Raw genomic sequence first — 16,818 nt, forward strand, 5'->3', positions numbered from 1 at the left:
ATATATATTATATATATAATTTTTTTTTATTGTTGTTTTGTTGTGCCTCTTTAGGCCATTTTTGGCATAGACTCTTTTTTTCTAAGTAAAAAACATGAACAAAGTCTTTGATAAGTCTTTGGTATACAACAAAAACAAAATCATTAACTTTGCTGTTCCAATACTTTAGGAGGGGACTGTATCTTAATGATTTTGTTGTCTTATTGATATTGTTACAGGTTTGAGAAACAGGTGAAGATGAGCAGAGAAATTGAAGATGAAAATCGAACATTGAGGGAGCTGAATATAAAGTTGCAGCAGAAGCTTTTTGCTGAGACCAAACACCCGGTCATTGGTAAAGTCATTTAAGGAAATGGCTTTTTTTTCCCCATTATGCCAGTGTAGTTCACAGCCTTTCAATAGACCTTATGCGCTAACTGTGTTGCCATGGGAACGCTTTAAATTTAACTGGGTGGTTTACTTCCTGTTGCAGCCATTTAAATAGGACAGGAAGTCAAATCCATCCATCCATTTTCTTCCGCTTTTATCCGTTTCCGGATTGCGGGGGTAGAGATCTTTCTACCCAATTCTCATTGCACCATATTTTCACCTCTGTGGGTGGTGAGTCCACAAGGGGGCGGGGCTTCCTAGTTTCACCAGAGGTCTCCCATCCGCCTACTGACCAGGCCCTACGCTGCTTAGTGTGATTGTGATGCAGACTAAATTTGGAATACATAACTGGTTTTATAATTTTATTTTGATGGAGACAGGAAATAGATGAGATCCTGAAAAGCTTGATTTTAAAAGATGCACATTCCGTGCATAGAGGTTATGCGAATGATGTCATAACCATAGCAACAGCTGGCAGTTGGCATTTTATCTCAGAATTCCGTGGTATTTTTCAAAAATCTCCATTCAATTTTCCTATGCCACTCCTTTTTGCCACTCCTTTTTTGTTTATTTTTAAGCATTCGCATACCCTCTATAGTCCATAGCTGTAAAAGTAATAGACACTGCCAACATTTTCTTTATACCAAATTTACCTATGAGGGAATTAAATATGGCACTTTAATTCCTTGCAGTTGACTCAGTGAGACACTTGGAGGAAGAAGGCGACAAAGTGACCCAAAACTGCCAGGATGACCAGGTATATTTATGAAAAGTACTTTCAGTGGGGTGGAAAAGTATCTGAACCCTTTGAACTTTTTGACATATTCTAGGCTTTAAACATAGAGATATTAAATTTGATTTTTTTTTTTTTTTTTTTTTTGTGAGGAATCAGCACCAAGTGGGACACAAATGTAAAGTAGAACAGAATTTATTGGATATTCCCAACTTTTTTAACAAATAAAAACTGAGAAGAGGGTTTTGCGAAAGTAAATGAACCCCTTACTTTTAGTGTCGACAACATTTCTTCTGAGGTTGGATTACACTCAGATGGACTCTATAAAGTCATCAGGATCATGAAACCTCTGGAGAGAGTTGGCTACACTGAAAGTAAAGGAGATCATTTACTTTTGCACACCATTCTTTTCAGTTTTTTATTTGTTAAAAAAGTTTGGAATATTCAATAAATTCCGTTCCACTCAACAACTGTGTCAAACTTGGTGCTGATTCCCCACAAAAAAATAAATAAATAAATAAAAAAAACATTTTTTTTTTTTATCTTTATGTCTGAAATATGGCAAAAGGTCGAAAAGTTCAAAGGGTTCAGATACTTTTTCACCCCACTGTATATAATGTATAACATACAATATATATGTCTCTGCACAGTTGAATGTGTAATTATTGGTACCCCTGATAAATGTTGACTTCTAAATTTGAACAAAAAGTGGCATATCCATAATTATTGGCACTTTCGCTATAATTCACAGAAAACCCTTTAGTTTGCTTTTGCAGCAGCAGCTTCTGTCAATCTCTATTGGTAATTTTCCCCATTCACTAAAACATGCACTCGCCTAGACCCCCACCCCCAGGGCTGCCCTGTAAAAGAAATTTGCTTGGTTAACATATTTCAAATCATGATCAATGTGGCCCCATCAACGATTACAAAAATCAAATGCGGCCCCTAAGTCAAAAAGTTTGCCCACCTCTGATCTAAAGGGTTACCCCAATGCACACCTGTCCAATAAGCCACAGGAACAGTGTAAGAAATGATTTTCTTTCTCTTTTAATCTACTCACAGTAAAATCTCTCTATTCTGAGATGCTAAGTTTACAAAAAGTATGACACATGACACAGATATGCTAACAAATTAAATGCACTGGATTGTAATTTTTAAACAAGCTACAGTTAAAATGCATCTGTTGTTACAGAGTTTGTTACACAGTAAGTGACCTATACTTGTATGTGTAAGTACATTTTTATTACCCTATCATTATACTGTAATAACGCGGGCCGTAATCGAAAGTGTTACCGAGTCAGGCTCTGGCTAAACCACGGCAAAACATTGTTTCTGCCTGCCAACCGTATAGTTACAATTTGGCAGTGTGATTTTTGAAGGAGTGGCCAAGACCAAGTTTCTCCTTGCTTTTAAACTAAATTCTAACAGTGTTTTTGTTATTTCAGATTCATTTGGGCGGAGATGTATTTCTAAAGTCGGATGCTTGGTCCAAAATACAGTCAAACCAGAGAGACTCCCGGTTTGTCAAAGAATTGGCGGTGGCAGTATGGGGCACCAAAATCTTGGCTGAAAGAAGCCTAACAGGCAAGGTCTGCCCAACAACAAAGACCACAAAGCCTCCTTTGTCACCAGCGAAGCTCCAGATTTTAAAAGGTACAAGGGTGTTTTTGTTCATCATTTTTCATACAATATAGTCGAACACGCAATAATCGACACCCCTGACAAAATTTCTCTTAAATGTGATGTAATTAAACCAGCAATGTTCTATTTGACTGGAAACAACACAGGTATGTTCCTGAAGGTGTTAAGTGAATATCCAAGAAGTGTCATTGATGGAAAAAATAAATCAAAATAAAACCTTTTGTTTCATTGTGAAAATGAAACAGAAGGTTTAATTTTCACAATTATTGGCACCTTCTCAAAAAAAAGAAAACTCACTATTTATGTGCTATTACAGCATGTAAACTTTTCTATATTGCAGACCAGCTTCTTGTACGTCTCCATTGGTATTTTTGCCCATTCATCTCTATCGATGAACTTTACCTCTCAGATTGTCTGACAACTTGACTGACAACTTCACCATTTTTGTGATATGATTTTGGGCAGTTGTTGTCGAAATAGCCAGGAAGTGGCCAAGACAAAGTGATTCTTGCAAAATCTCCATGCTGTGCTTTTTTTTCATTGACTCCATCACTTTGGGTTAAGAACTGTTCATTTCCGTTAGAACGCATCACATTCCCATTATCATTTAGCATATTAAGATGTCGTGTCAATAATTATGTTTTATGTAAAAGGGTCATTCCATCTCAAGTGATATAGGGTGCGCCCTCACCGTCTCGAAATTTGATGAAAAATGTTTTACAAGTTGACACTTGGCCCAACTGGACCTGTGCAAAATTTAAGCTCAGTAGCTATCATAGTTCCCCAGAAACAGCCTCTCTGTGGTTGATCTGTAACACCAAAAACAAGACCGGTCCCTTCTTGAGGCGGCCTTTACATTGTTATATGCTTTGTGGAGCTATGAAGGCTTCTTTTTGAATTTTTTGAATGACATGGAATGACCCAAATTTGTTTTTGATCACCTTCAAAATGGCATTTGACCAAGAAGCTAATTAGTCTCCAAAAAGATATTTTGATCACAGAGACTCTCGGAAATGCTCTTTCAAATGAGACCAAAACAAAGAGGATCAGCGACTGGCACGATGGTTAAATATCTGATTATCTGAATTGGACATAAAAAAATGTGTAAAATTACTTACGTGAATTTGAGTAAAAAATTACTTGATTTTTGAAATCCTTGGTTAAAAAGACGCCTTCACAGTGATTTTCAGCTCCACAAAGCATATAACAACTGAGTAAAGCCCCTCTTAAGAAGAGACCGGTCTGGTTTTTGGTGTTTCAGATCAACCACAGAGAGGGCTGTTTCTTGGGAACTCTGTCAGCTACTGAGCTGAGATTTTGCACAGGTCCAGTTGGGCCAAGTGTCAACTTGTGTACATTTTTTTTAAAAATCAAAATCCAAGACGGTGAAGGCGCGCCCTGTATCACTTGAGATGGAATGACCCAAAATTCAGCCCTGAACACCCTTGCAAAATGGTCTAAATGAACTTATTTTGATACTTGTAAAGATTTTCATCTCTTCTTATTGATCCCAATGGGATTATAACTACACTTGAACATGACATGCTGGCTTTGATTGTGTCAATCAGTAAAGGTTTGCCTTTTGGAATTTCAGGCTGCTTCAGGGATTGGCTGAAGGCCAAGAAGCTGGAGGACGCAGAGCTGCAGTCCAGATTTGGGAAAGTCGGACGCTATATAACTGAAAAAATCATGGATATAAATCGTTTGAAGAAGAGTGAATGAATGAATGAATTGTGTTGTGCATGTATTTCAACTTTTTGAATGTTTAAATTAATTTTTCAATGTTCACTTGTTTGTCTTATACATTGATATCATTTTCCAAAATTTAAAATATTTGTCATAATTGTTAATTAATAATTGTTCCACTATTTTTTTGTTTATATTAAAGCCTGTCGAACTAATTTAACTTGATTCTTCTTTTAGAATATAGAAAATTGTTCCCTTGAATTTTTTTTTTCTCCACATTTTGATCTTGGTCTATTGCCGATTTTAACATCATCTGTATCACAGGATGGATGCAGGCATTGATGCTGATTTCATGCTGGTCCAGCAAGACCAGCACCAAAACACAACTTATGCTGGTCCAGCAAGACCAGCACCAAAACACAACTTATGCTGGTCCAGCAATATGCTGGTCCAGCAAGACCAGCACCAAAACACAACTTATGCTGGTCCAGCAATATGCTGGTCCAGCAAGACCAGCACCAAAACACAACCTATGCTGGTCCAGCAATACCAGCACCAAAACACAACTTATGCTGGTCTTGCTGGAATGAACTATGCTGGTCTTGCTGGTATTAGCCATGCTGGTCCATGCTGGTTTTTTCAGCAGGGAGCTTCTAGTTTATTTACATTCATTCATAAGTTACACACGTTCATTAGGAAATGTTCAGTTGTAGTATCAGGTTTTCTGCTAGATTATGTTTGTTTGTGATGTATTACAAATATGTTTCAAATCAGCATGTTTATTTATTGTTTGGGTTTATTATTGTTCCTTTTTAGCCAACCATTCATATGTTAGTTGGAACAGGACTTGTCACCATGGTCACTCTCAGAAAGGTGTAGAATCTATAACATGTGAAAAGGTCATATTCTAACCGCAACATGTTTCTAAACCTAAGCGTGTAGTTTTGGAGCCTAAACCTACCCAGACAGTGAAAACCATAAACAAACAATACATAAAACAGGTCCCACACAGGATGTGAACCCTGGGCTCCTGAGTGAAGATCCTCATAACTCCTCTCATGATGAACTCCTTATGTGGACTCAGAGGTCTTTCAAAATAAAAGCCTTTTGTCCAACACCAGCCCGACAAAATACGTTTATTATAAAACATAAATGAAAGGTTGCACTTTATTTGTACAGGAGAGTAATTTCTTCAGCGCAACAAAAGAGTAAAACTCTACAGTAGCAGCAGCAGATATCCATGTTTAAAGGAAACACTCAGCCTTCCCCTCCCCTCAGTGTCAAAGTAGAGAATTCATTTTTGTTTGCCTTAAACAAATGAAAATGTGTCTCTGTTTTTCCTCTCCACTCCATGATATGGACACCATGGTGACCCACTGAGAATGATAGTGATAGAAACAGAGTCCTCAGAGAGTCCTATCATCCTGAAACTAAACCCCCACAGAGCAAGCTCACTGCTTTAAGAGCATCTTTCTGCAAACTGCCTGATACTGGCCTTTAGTCTGCCATCAAAGAACAGAGAGAAAACATTAAAGTGTAATAGAGAGCAAAATGTCAACACTTTATTCTCTCTGCTTCTTATCTCATTCCCACCTCTGCAAAGGTTCTGCTGAATCCACAAAGGCTGATTAATGCACATGAAGGCCCTCCTGTTTCTGCAATCGCTTCCTCGTTTTTAATAATTAAATTCAGTGTTCTTTTTACAAGCGTTCTCAAAGATAGAGGCTTGACTCCCACTGCAAAGTCACAAATGAACAAACCTCTGAAGCTTTTACCGCTCTGCCCTTTCACTGTCCTCTGCTGATCCTGTAAATCTGCTGCTCCGGATGAAAGAGATGTTCAAGGATGCTGGAATTCTCAGTTAAGCTTTGAATGAAGCACTCAAGTCAAAGTTGTCTCTATGCTGATATATTTGAGTGTGTTTGTGTTTTCTGTGTCTTTTCACACAAAGAGATGACATGTTAGCATATATCATTAGCATATATATACGCTAGCAGTCAAATGTTTGGACACACCTCATTTAATGGTTTTCATTTATTTTCATGATTATTTCCATTTTAGATTCTCACTGAAGGCATCAAAACTATGAATGAACACAGCTGGGATTATGTAGTAAACATAAAGAGTGAAATAAGTCAGAACATGTTTTATATTTTAGATTCTTTGCTTTGATTTCTGCTTTGCACTCTCCTGGCATAGTTACCCTCCTGAGTCTTCAAAACCTCCATCAATGGCTCAGGTCCGAGTAATCCTGTGGCCTGCAGGACCATGAACGCCTCACTCCAGCATGTTCTGTCCAGGTGTAAAACGGCTGACACTGGGTCGGTTCAGATGGTGGTGGAGGAGGGCTGGAGAAGGTGTCTAATGCAGACCTGGTCGTGGAGTGCAGAGAAAGTGTTCGGAGTGTGAGGCTGTAGCTGGTGGAGATGGGTGCCAGAGACTTTGTGGACACGTCAACATCTTGCCTACTCAAAGACCTGGACCTGTGGGGATCCATGCTGAGCAGATTCATCAAACAGTTCTCTGAGGAAGCCGAAAAAGTCAATTACGGCTCTGAGTCAACGAGAAAAAGGCTTGGGGCGTAACATCCAACTAAGCTGAGCTGCAGGAGATGTCCCTGTTCCCCGCCCCGTCACCAGGAGATGTTCTGGGATAAGGACCAAACATCAGTGAGTGGTAGTCCCCAGCTGAACACACTGCAGTAAAACTTTCTGGGTCAGATCTAGGCCTGACACAGCAAAAAGGCCCTGCCATGCTTTGTCCACCAGAGGAGGTTCAACAGGCAAAAGTCCCCGCAGGAAGAATAAAACTACAAGTATAAATAAACTACAAGTTGGAGACTTTTTGTAGATATGAGAAGATTATTTTTTCTTTGATAAGATCATTCTTTCACTAAAGTATATTTAATTTCATGATGTTCTTCTTGATATTACCAGAAGCCAAATTATTGTGTGTTCTAAAGATCTTCCTTGTAATGTCACTATAACACTTTATCTTAATATACTTCAGCAATTTCTCTGGATTTCAGGAAATTTGCATCAGATTTATGAGTAATTTTGTCTTAATTACAGAAGTCAAAATAAATAAATCAAAATGTTCAACTATAAGAATAGATGTGCACAAACATATTTTAAAAATATTGTTACATTATTCGTTATCAAGCTATTATGAAGATTAATTTTGATGTTAATTATAGATGCGGCATATATTAGAAAAACAAACAATGGAGTGAAAAACAGCCTCAAGAATCGAATGGACTAAAACTAATTAATCTCATCAATCTAATCTGAATGAGCAGCAGAAGCACCAGATATCCAGACTGCATAAATAACAGCAAAGGGAGTGAGCAGAGTGTTGCTTCCATGAGTGTTTTTGTAATAATGTGTTTGTCTCTGTTCAAACAGCTCAACATGTTGGTTGTCTGTGGTGTCCTGGAGCTCTCAGGAAAACACAGGAGGCTTTCTTCTCCATGCAGCAACACTCGCCTGTTCTTGTTTGAAAAGATTGTAGGTTCAGGCATGTCTTCCATCAACTCTTGATCTTTTTCCACTTCTTCATTTCCTCTGAGGGTGGAAAAGCTTCACAATGCAAGGTTCAAACAACAAGCAAGGTCAGCTTGATTACAGTCTCCGGAGTGAAGCCACTGCATTTGAAACATGTATTTTTGTGTTAATCTCTAATCCTTTAATGTTTCATTACAAAAGCAAGCTCTCCACAGGCCTCTGAAGATTTGTCAGAGTGCTTTCTGGGAAACAACACTGAGTTCAAAGTCAAGCTGAAGTATTGAAGTAGTTTGTCTCCAGAGCTTTTAAAGTAGGAGGACGGCATGGGCGTGGGACCTTATCACAGAAATCCATCCACTAATGGAGCTTTAACTGGGTTAAATCCTCCTAGATCACTGCGATGGAGGTCAGCCTCCAGAGTTTCAGGGCAGCAGAGGCTCATAGTCTCAGTCTGTGACCTGCTGCTGCTGCTACATTTAGATTTTGATATACGAGACTAATTTGTCCTTTTATTTATAAAGATATCTGTGCAATCATCCCCCCGATATGATGGATGTCATGTGCCTTTATTAGATAAACAGTTATTGATGACTCTGATCCTTTTTGGAAAGCCTTCTAAGATAAATAGTGTCTAACTCACAGTTTGTTGGGGAGCAGTGTCGCTCTAATTAGTAGAATCTGTAGCTTAACTGTAACTTATTTTATCGGTGATGTTGTCTGACTGTAGACCTGTTGTAGACACACACAGACATACTGTCACCCTGTTAGTAAAAGTCATCTGTTCACACATCCTCTGATGTGATGTCAGTCATTAAACCTATGAATTTAAATCTGCGATTAATCAGGATTCACTATTTTAAAACTGGGCTTTGCTAAAACTGTCAGTCTAATCCAAGTATCACAAGTTCAGAAGGCCTCATTACTTTTCTTAATTTAAGGATTATTCCTATATCAAATAAATACATATGTGTCAGTTGTGTTGAAGTAATACAAGAATAATAATAATAACTTTATTTATATAGCACTTTCAAATCAAAGTGCTTTACAGAGCAAGCAACCAATAAAATACAATAAAAGGATAACAGATAAAAACAATGGCTAAGAAGTCACAATAACAACAATAACAACGATAAAACTGATAAGAACAATATCTAAGAAGACACAATACAAGTCCTGATAACATACTGATTAGCCTCCATCTAGTCTTTTTCTATTACTGAAGAAGTCTTAAACCTTCTCATCAGGATAACAAAGTTTTAATGTTCTGTCCTTCACATTGCTCACTTTGATTCATTGCTTATTGGCATAATTCACTCACTCCACTGGCTGTGTTATGGGACTGTTATTCCTTCATTGATATATGCTAGTATATGTTAGGTTATTAATATTCCCGATCACTGTACCATGCATGGCTACACAAGACAGAAGGCTTAACAATAGCTTGACTTTACTTAAATGCATTCTGTAAAACAGCAGCACAATGTGACCTTAAAACATTAAATGCTAAATTTTACCTCCTGGATGTCTGTAAAAGTCTGATCTATGACCTGCTGGGGGCTGAAATCTCAAAACTGCCCTCATGGCTTCAGCAGACAATGTTTGACTCTTTCTAATGTTGGAGGCACTTCAGGAAAAGTCTTTGAATTTCAGGTTGAAAAACTTTTTCTCTGCTATTAAAAGTAGTGGCCTCAGACAAAACAAGGGTTAATAGGATAGCAGATTTAAGTCCTGGCTGAAAGAAGAACAAGACGTACCCACCTATGACATCTGTAAGGTCTGACTGTCTGTGGACTGTGTCATTGTGGGTGATTGTGCGTGGGTGGGTGGGAGTTAAGGTTTTTAATGTTGTTTGTGTTGTTTTTATCTAAAAGCCCAACCAGGGACAGGAGTTGAAAATTAGCTCAGTGCTACACACTCTACATGCAGTGCATCAGTTCTGTGTGTTCTATGATAATTCCATGGTCCCTGATCAAATAAATGAATAAATAAAATAAATAAATAGATTATATTACAGCACTATCTTTCGAATGCTGCCAGAGAACATTATACAGTGCCTTGTGAAAGTATTCGGCCCTCTTGAACTTTTCAACCTTTCGCCACATTTCAGGCTTCAAACATAAAGATATAAAATTTTAATTTTTTGTCAAGAATCAACAACAATTGGGACACAATCGTGAAGTGGAATGAAATTTATTGGATATTTTAAACTTTTTTAACAAATAAAAACCTGAAAAGTGGGGTGTGCAATATTATTGGGCCCCTTTACTTTCAGTGCAGCAAACTCACTCCAGAAGTTCAGTGAGGATCTCTGAATGATCCAATGTTGTCCTAAATGACTGATGATGATAAATAGAATCCACCTGTGTGTAATCAAGTCTCCGTATAAATGCACCTGCTCTGTGATAGTCTCAGGGTTCTGTTTAAAGTGCAGAGAGCATCATGAAGACCAAGGAACACACCAGGCAGGTCCCAGATACTGTTGTGGAGAAGTTTAAAGTCGGATTTGGATACAAAAAGATTTCCCAAGCTTTAAACATCTCAAGGAGCACTGTGCAAGCAATCATATTGAAATGGAAGGAGTATCAGACCACTGCAGATCTACCAAGACCCGGCCGTCCCTCTAAACTTTCACCTGGAACAAGGAGAAGACTGATCAGAGATGCAGCCAAGAGGCCCATGATCACTCTGGATGAACTGCAGAGATCTACAGCTGAGGTGGGAGAGTCTGTCCATAGGACAACAATCAGTCGTACACTGCACAAATCTGGCCTTTATGGAAGAGTGGCAAGAAGAAAGCCATTTCTCACAGATATCCATAAAAAGTCTAGTTTGAAGTTTGCCACAAGCCACCTGGGAGACACACCAAACATGTGGAAGAAGGTGCTCTGGTCAGATGGAACCAAAATCCAACTTTTTGGCCACAATGCAAAACCATATGTTTGGCGTAAAAGCAACACCGCTCATCACCCTGAACACACCATCCCCACTGTCAAACATGGTGGTGGCAGCCTCATGGTTTGGGCCTGCTTTTCTTCAGCAGGGACAGGGAAGATGGTTAAAATTGATGGGAAGATGAATGGAGCCAAATACAGGAGCATTCTGGAAGAAAACCTGTTGGAGTCTGCAAAAGACCTGAGACTGGGACGGAGATTTATCTTCCAACAGGACAATGATCCAAAACATAAAGCCAAATCTACAATGGAATGGTTCACAAATAAACGTATCCAGGTGTTAGAATGGCCAAGTCAAAGTCCAGACCTGAATCCAATGGAGAATCTGTGGGCAGAGCTGAAGACTGCTGTTCACAAACGCTCTCCATCCAACCTCACTGAGCTCCAGCTGTTTTGCAGGAAGAATGGGCAAGAATTTCAGTCTCTGGATGTGCAAAACTGATAGAGACATACCCCAAGAGACCTGCAGCTGTAATTGCAGCAAAAGGTGGCGCTACAAAGTATTAATGCAAGGGGGCCGAATAATATTGCACGCCCCACTTTTCAGGTTTTTATTTGTTAAAAAAGTTTAAAATATCCAATAAATTTCGTTCCACTTCACGATTGTGTCCCACTTGTTGTTGATTCTTGACAAAAAATTAAAATTTTATATCTTTATGTTTGAAGCCTGAAATGTGGCGAAAGGTTGAAAAGTTCAAGGGGGCCGAATACTTTCACAAGGAACTGTATGTCAGCTTCAGTTCAGAAGAACTGGTATGAGTCTTCACTGTCATCATACCTTTAGAGATTCAACCAGTTCAAAGAAGTGACAGAAGTTACAGAAAGCTTTTGAAGGTAATGAAGCAATATCTGAAGCTGCGGCAGCTTCAAATCCTTCCCCTGAATTGTGTTCGTCGCTCTGCAGATAAGTAATACGTCTGTGCTTTTGTCAGGGTCGCCTCTCTTTGAATAAACCTCTGGGAGAGGCTCTGAAGAGTATTTATACAATGCGAGGCAGCTATCTCCTGGGTATAATGAGCTGCCACTTCATTTCTCTCCTTTTCATTACAGCTCCAGGAATTCTATTCAGAATATCTTTAAATGTTCCCATCTGGAGGAATTGCAAAACCACAAAATCATCCATCAGCGAGCTGTTTCCAATCACAGACAGAATGCTGTGGCCTATAGATCCACAGATGAGCTATGGACTGTCTGCTCAGAGGATTATTCTATATTCTCCTCCTTTGCAGAAAGAAACACCATAAAACTCTAAAAGCAATGAGACCTCAGTTTCTACAGTGGAGGTTGTTTTCTACTCCCTAAAATGTTAAATTAAATGTCAGGTATTGGTTTCACAAACTGAGAAAGAAAAGAGATTGATTGTTTTGCACCAGCATTTAAAAATAATAAAGAGTAAAGCAGAGAGATACTGGTTACTTTAAAGATCTAAAATACAATTCATGTCTCAGATTTAATGGATATTAGCAACTAAACCATGAATTCTTGCACTGATTTTATTATAATATGGAACAGAAAGGTATTTTAACTTTGCATCATTTCCTTAGCCGAGGTCTGACTTCACATCAGTCTAATGGTGATAAAGTCATCATGCAGGTTCTGATCATGTGGCCAAACAGCTCTGACCCACTGGTTCATGGATACAGGACCTCTGAGGTGTCCTCTGGGGTCTGGTGCTGTGGATCCTGTGGGTCCTGGGGTTGCAGGGTGGTCCCTCTGTGACTTGGTGCATTCCATGGAATGCCTGATTACATTGAGGTCTGGGGAGTTTAGAGGTGTCATGGCTGAACCTCCTTGTTGTACTCTCTGAACTCATCCTGGACAGTTTCTGGTGGGGCTCATTGTCCTGCTGCTATCAGGGGCTTCAGCAACACACCCACTCTACCAAACGACCCACTAGATCATCCATCCATCCATCCTCTATACACCGCTTTATCCTCACTAGGATCATGGGGGGCGCTGGAGTCTATTCCAGCTGACTGAGGGTGAAGGCAGGGGACACCGTGGACAGGTCACCAGTCTGTCACAGGGCTACATATACAGACAAACAATCACACTCACATTCACACCTACAGACAGTTTAGAATCACCAGTTAACCTCAGCATGTTTGTGGACAATCGGGGGAAGCTGAAGAACCTGGAGAAAAGCCACACATGTACAGGAGAACATGGAGACTCCATGCAGGGAGATCCCAGGAAGGAAGGGACACGAACCGGGATCTTCAGGATGTGAGGCGACAGAGCTAACCACAGCACTACTGTGCAGCCACATTTCCATACACCTGCTAGTTATTAACAGATAAGTTTTGGAACCTATTTGATCGTCTGACTCACTGGAGGTATCAGCCAGCCATTTGCCTTCCTCTATGTGCACATTACTGTTCTCAAAATCTGCTACACATCAGGAAACAACAACATCCACCACCTCAGGGCAGCAACCTACATGCCGAAAACATCAAGTGTTGCCAAAGGTGTGGATCATGAAATGAGGCCATCCTGGCAGTTTTAATTCCAGGGAATTATTCAAGGACAGTGTTCATCTCCCAGCATGCAAATGTTCCACCATCACTGCATCCTGTTCTTAGCTCTGGTTTAAAGAAATATAAACATGCCAGAGCAGCAATCTACCATTCTAGTTTAAAATTGAACCAGAGGCCTAAACCTGATTACAGCTCATTTGAAAATCTCACTCTTAGTCTCTCTCATCCAAATTTGAAAGCTCAGAAACCAGTTTTATTTGTTGTTATATATCGTCCTCCTGCTCCTTATTCTGAGTTTTTATCTCAATTCTCTGACTTTTTATCTGAATTAGTGCTCAGTTCAGACAAAGTTATTATTGTGGGTGACTTTAACATTCATGTTGACGTAGACAGCGACAGCCTTACAACAGCTTTTAATTCATTATTAGACTCAATTGGGTTTTCTCAACATGTAAATAAACCAACTCATAGTTTTAATCACACTCTTGACCTTGTCCTGACTTATGGCATAGAAATTGAAGAGTTAACAGTATTTCCCCAGAACCCTCTTCTTTCTGACCATTTTATGATAACATTTCAATTTAAAGTAAAGGATTGTTTAGCAGCTGAGAACAAATATCATTACAGTAGGTGTTTGTCTGACAATTCAGTATCTAAATTTAAGGAAATAATACCCTCACTGTTTACTTCAGCAACATTTACTGATAAATCAGAAGGCAATTATTATTATTTTACCCCCACAGAAGTGGATTATTATGTTAATAATGCTTCAGCCTCACTGCGTACAACTCTTGATAGTGTTGCACCTGTAAAAAAGAAAGTTCTATCTCAGAGAAGACTTGCTCCTTGGTATAATTCCAGCTGCGGACTTTAAAGCAGGCATCCCGAAAGCTGGAAAGAAAGTGGTATTCCACTAATTCAGAGGAAGTGTATGTGGCTTGGAAAAATAGTCTAGTAATCTATAAAAAAGCTCTTCGTAATGCCAGGACAACTTATTATTCATCTTTAATAGATGAGAACAAGAACAACCCTAGGTTTCTCTTTAGCACTGTAGCCAGGCTGACAAAGAGTCAGAGCTCTGTTGAACCTTGTATTCCTTTAGCTTTAACCAGTAACGACTTCATGAGCTTCTTTACACATAAAATAGTTCTGATTAGAGATCAAATTAATCTGGCCCTTCCTACAAATGTCACAGATGCTTTTGAATTGGCTGTTAGACCTGATGAATCTTTAGAATTCTTCACTCCTATATGTCTCTCTGAACTAATTTCAACAGTTTCTACATCCAAACCATCAACATGTCTTTTAGATCCTATCCCAACTAGACTCTTCAAGGAGATTTTACCTTTAATTAATTCTTCAATGTTAGATCTGATTAATCTCTCTCTAGTAACAGGCTATGTACCACAGGCTTTTAAGGTTGCTGTCATCAAACCTTTGCTTAAAAAGCCCACTTTAGATCCAGATGTGTTAGCTAACTATAGACCAATATCCAACCTACCATTTCTCTCTAAAATTCTGGAAAGAACAGTTGCAAATCAATTATGTGAACACTTACAAAGGAATAATTTGTTTGAAATGTTTCAGTCAGGCTTCAGAGTGCATCATAGCACAGAAACAGCTCTGGTGAAAGTTACTAATGACCTTCTCATAGCATCAGATAATGGACTAGTCTCTATACTTGTTTTGTTAGATCTTAGTGCAGCGTTTGACACAATCGACCACAACATTTTATTACAGCGTCAAGAACATTCAATTGGCATTAAAGGGACAGCACTGGACTGGTTTAAATCCTACTTATCAGATAGGTTCCAGTTTGTGCATGTCAACAATAACTCTTCTGAGCATACTAAAGTTAATCATGGAGTTCCTCAGGGTTCTGTCTTAGGACCGATACTTTTCACATTATACATGCTTCCTTTAGGCAATATTATTAGGAAGCATTGTATTAACTTCCATTGTTATGCAGATGACACACAATTGTATTTATCTATGAAGCCAGATGAAACTGATCAGTTAGCTAGACTGCAAGATTGTCTTAAGGACATTAAAACCTGGATGACTTTTAACTTCCTACTGCTAAATTCAGACAAAACTGAAGTCATTGTATTTGGCCCCAAACATCTTAGAAACTCGCTTTCAAAGCAAATAGTTACTCTGGATGGCATCACATTGGCCTCCAGTACTACTGTGAGGAATCTTGGAGTTATTTTTGACCAGGACATGTCCTTTAACTCACACATAAAGCAAGTCTGTAGGACTTCCTTTTTTCACCTGCGTAATATTGTAAAAATCAGGAACATTCTGTCTCAGAGTGATGCAGAAAAATTAGTTCATGCTTTTGTTACTTCCAGGCTTGACTATTGCAATTCCTTATTATCGGGTTGTCCAAATAGTTCTCTCAAACATCTACAGTTGATCCAAAACGCTGCTGCGAGAGTACTGACAGGAGTTAGCAAAAGAGATCATATTTCCCCTATACTTGCTTCTCTTCACTGGCTTCCTGTTAAATCCAGAATAGAATTTAAAATCCTTCTTCTGACATATAAAGCTCTTAATAACCAATCTCCATCATATCTTAAAGATCTGATAGTACCTTATTATCCTAGTAGAACTCTTCGCTCTCAAACTGCAGGCTTACTTGTTGTTCCTAGAATTTCTAAAAGTAGAATGGGAGGCAGAGCCTTCAGTTATCAGCTCCTCTCCTGTGGAACCTGCTCCCAGTTTGGGTTCGGGAGGCAGATACCCTCTCTATTTTTAAGACCAGGCTTAAAACGTTCCTTTTTGACAAATCTTATAGTTGGGGCTGACTGGGTGACCCACAGGGGTTCGGCTTGTGTCTTCATTGCACAGCTGACTCCCTCTTGGACGTCCCTTCGTTCTGCCCCTAGTCATGCTGCTATAGGCCTATAGGCTGCTGGGGGACTTTTCTTGACGCACTGAGCCCTTCTCTATCTACCTTTACATTTAATATGTATACCGTTATTGCAGTACATTCACTCTGTTTCCCCCTGTGCTATTTCTCTGAGTGTCCCTGGTCCCAGAGCTGGATGCTTCAGATCTGTGGTTGATGTTCCACCAGCTGGTCCAGTCTCCACCATGTCCACTGTGGGATGCTGCTGCTGACCTTCCTCCAGCCCTCTGCTTCCAACTCCCTTTTTCCACCAGTCAACTCTGCATTGCCTTCACTATACTGTTATGCTAACTTACATACTGTTTGAATTTTACTGCTAGCTATATATGGAGTATGTTTAATGTCAGAGCCGTACATCATCAGAGTAAACTATGAGTCAGTTTTCAATGTTAGCTTATACTTTGTCTGTGTCACATATCCTGTCATACATGTATCCAAATGTGTGTTGTGTTTTCCTTGCTTTCTCACCCCTCCCTCTTCTCCCATCCCTCCCCCTTGCCCTCTTCTGTCCCTCTCAACCCCCCCGGCCAGCAGGCAGATGGGT

The 16,818-nt window shown here is 39.3% G+C and overlaps 1 long non-coding RNA gene across 1 annotated transcript; it reads left to right on the forward strand.

Annotated features, from left to right (window-relative positions):
• The first annotated feature begins 52 nt into the window (after positions 1–52).
• LOC110966595 (uncharacterized) lies at positions 53–5,007 on the forward strand. The gene is made up of 3 exons (XR_007943580.1): positions 53–1,126; positions 2,548–2,755; positions 4,338–5,007. It is a non-coding gene; the product is annotated as an uncharacterized LOC110966595 (long non-coding RNA).
• The last annotated feature ends 11,811 nt before the right edge of the window (positions 5,008–16,818 follow it).

The sequence above is a fragment of the Acanthochromis polyacanthus genome, chromosome 7 (assembly GCF_021347895.1).
Source record: "Acanthochromis polyacanthus isolate Apoly-LR-REF ecotype Palm Island chromosome 7, KAUST_Apoly_ChrSc, whole genome shotgun sequence".
Classification (NCBI taxonomy): domain Eukaryota; kingdom Metazoa; phylum Chordata; class Actinopteri; family Pomacentridae; genus Acanthochromis; species Acanthochromis polyacanthus.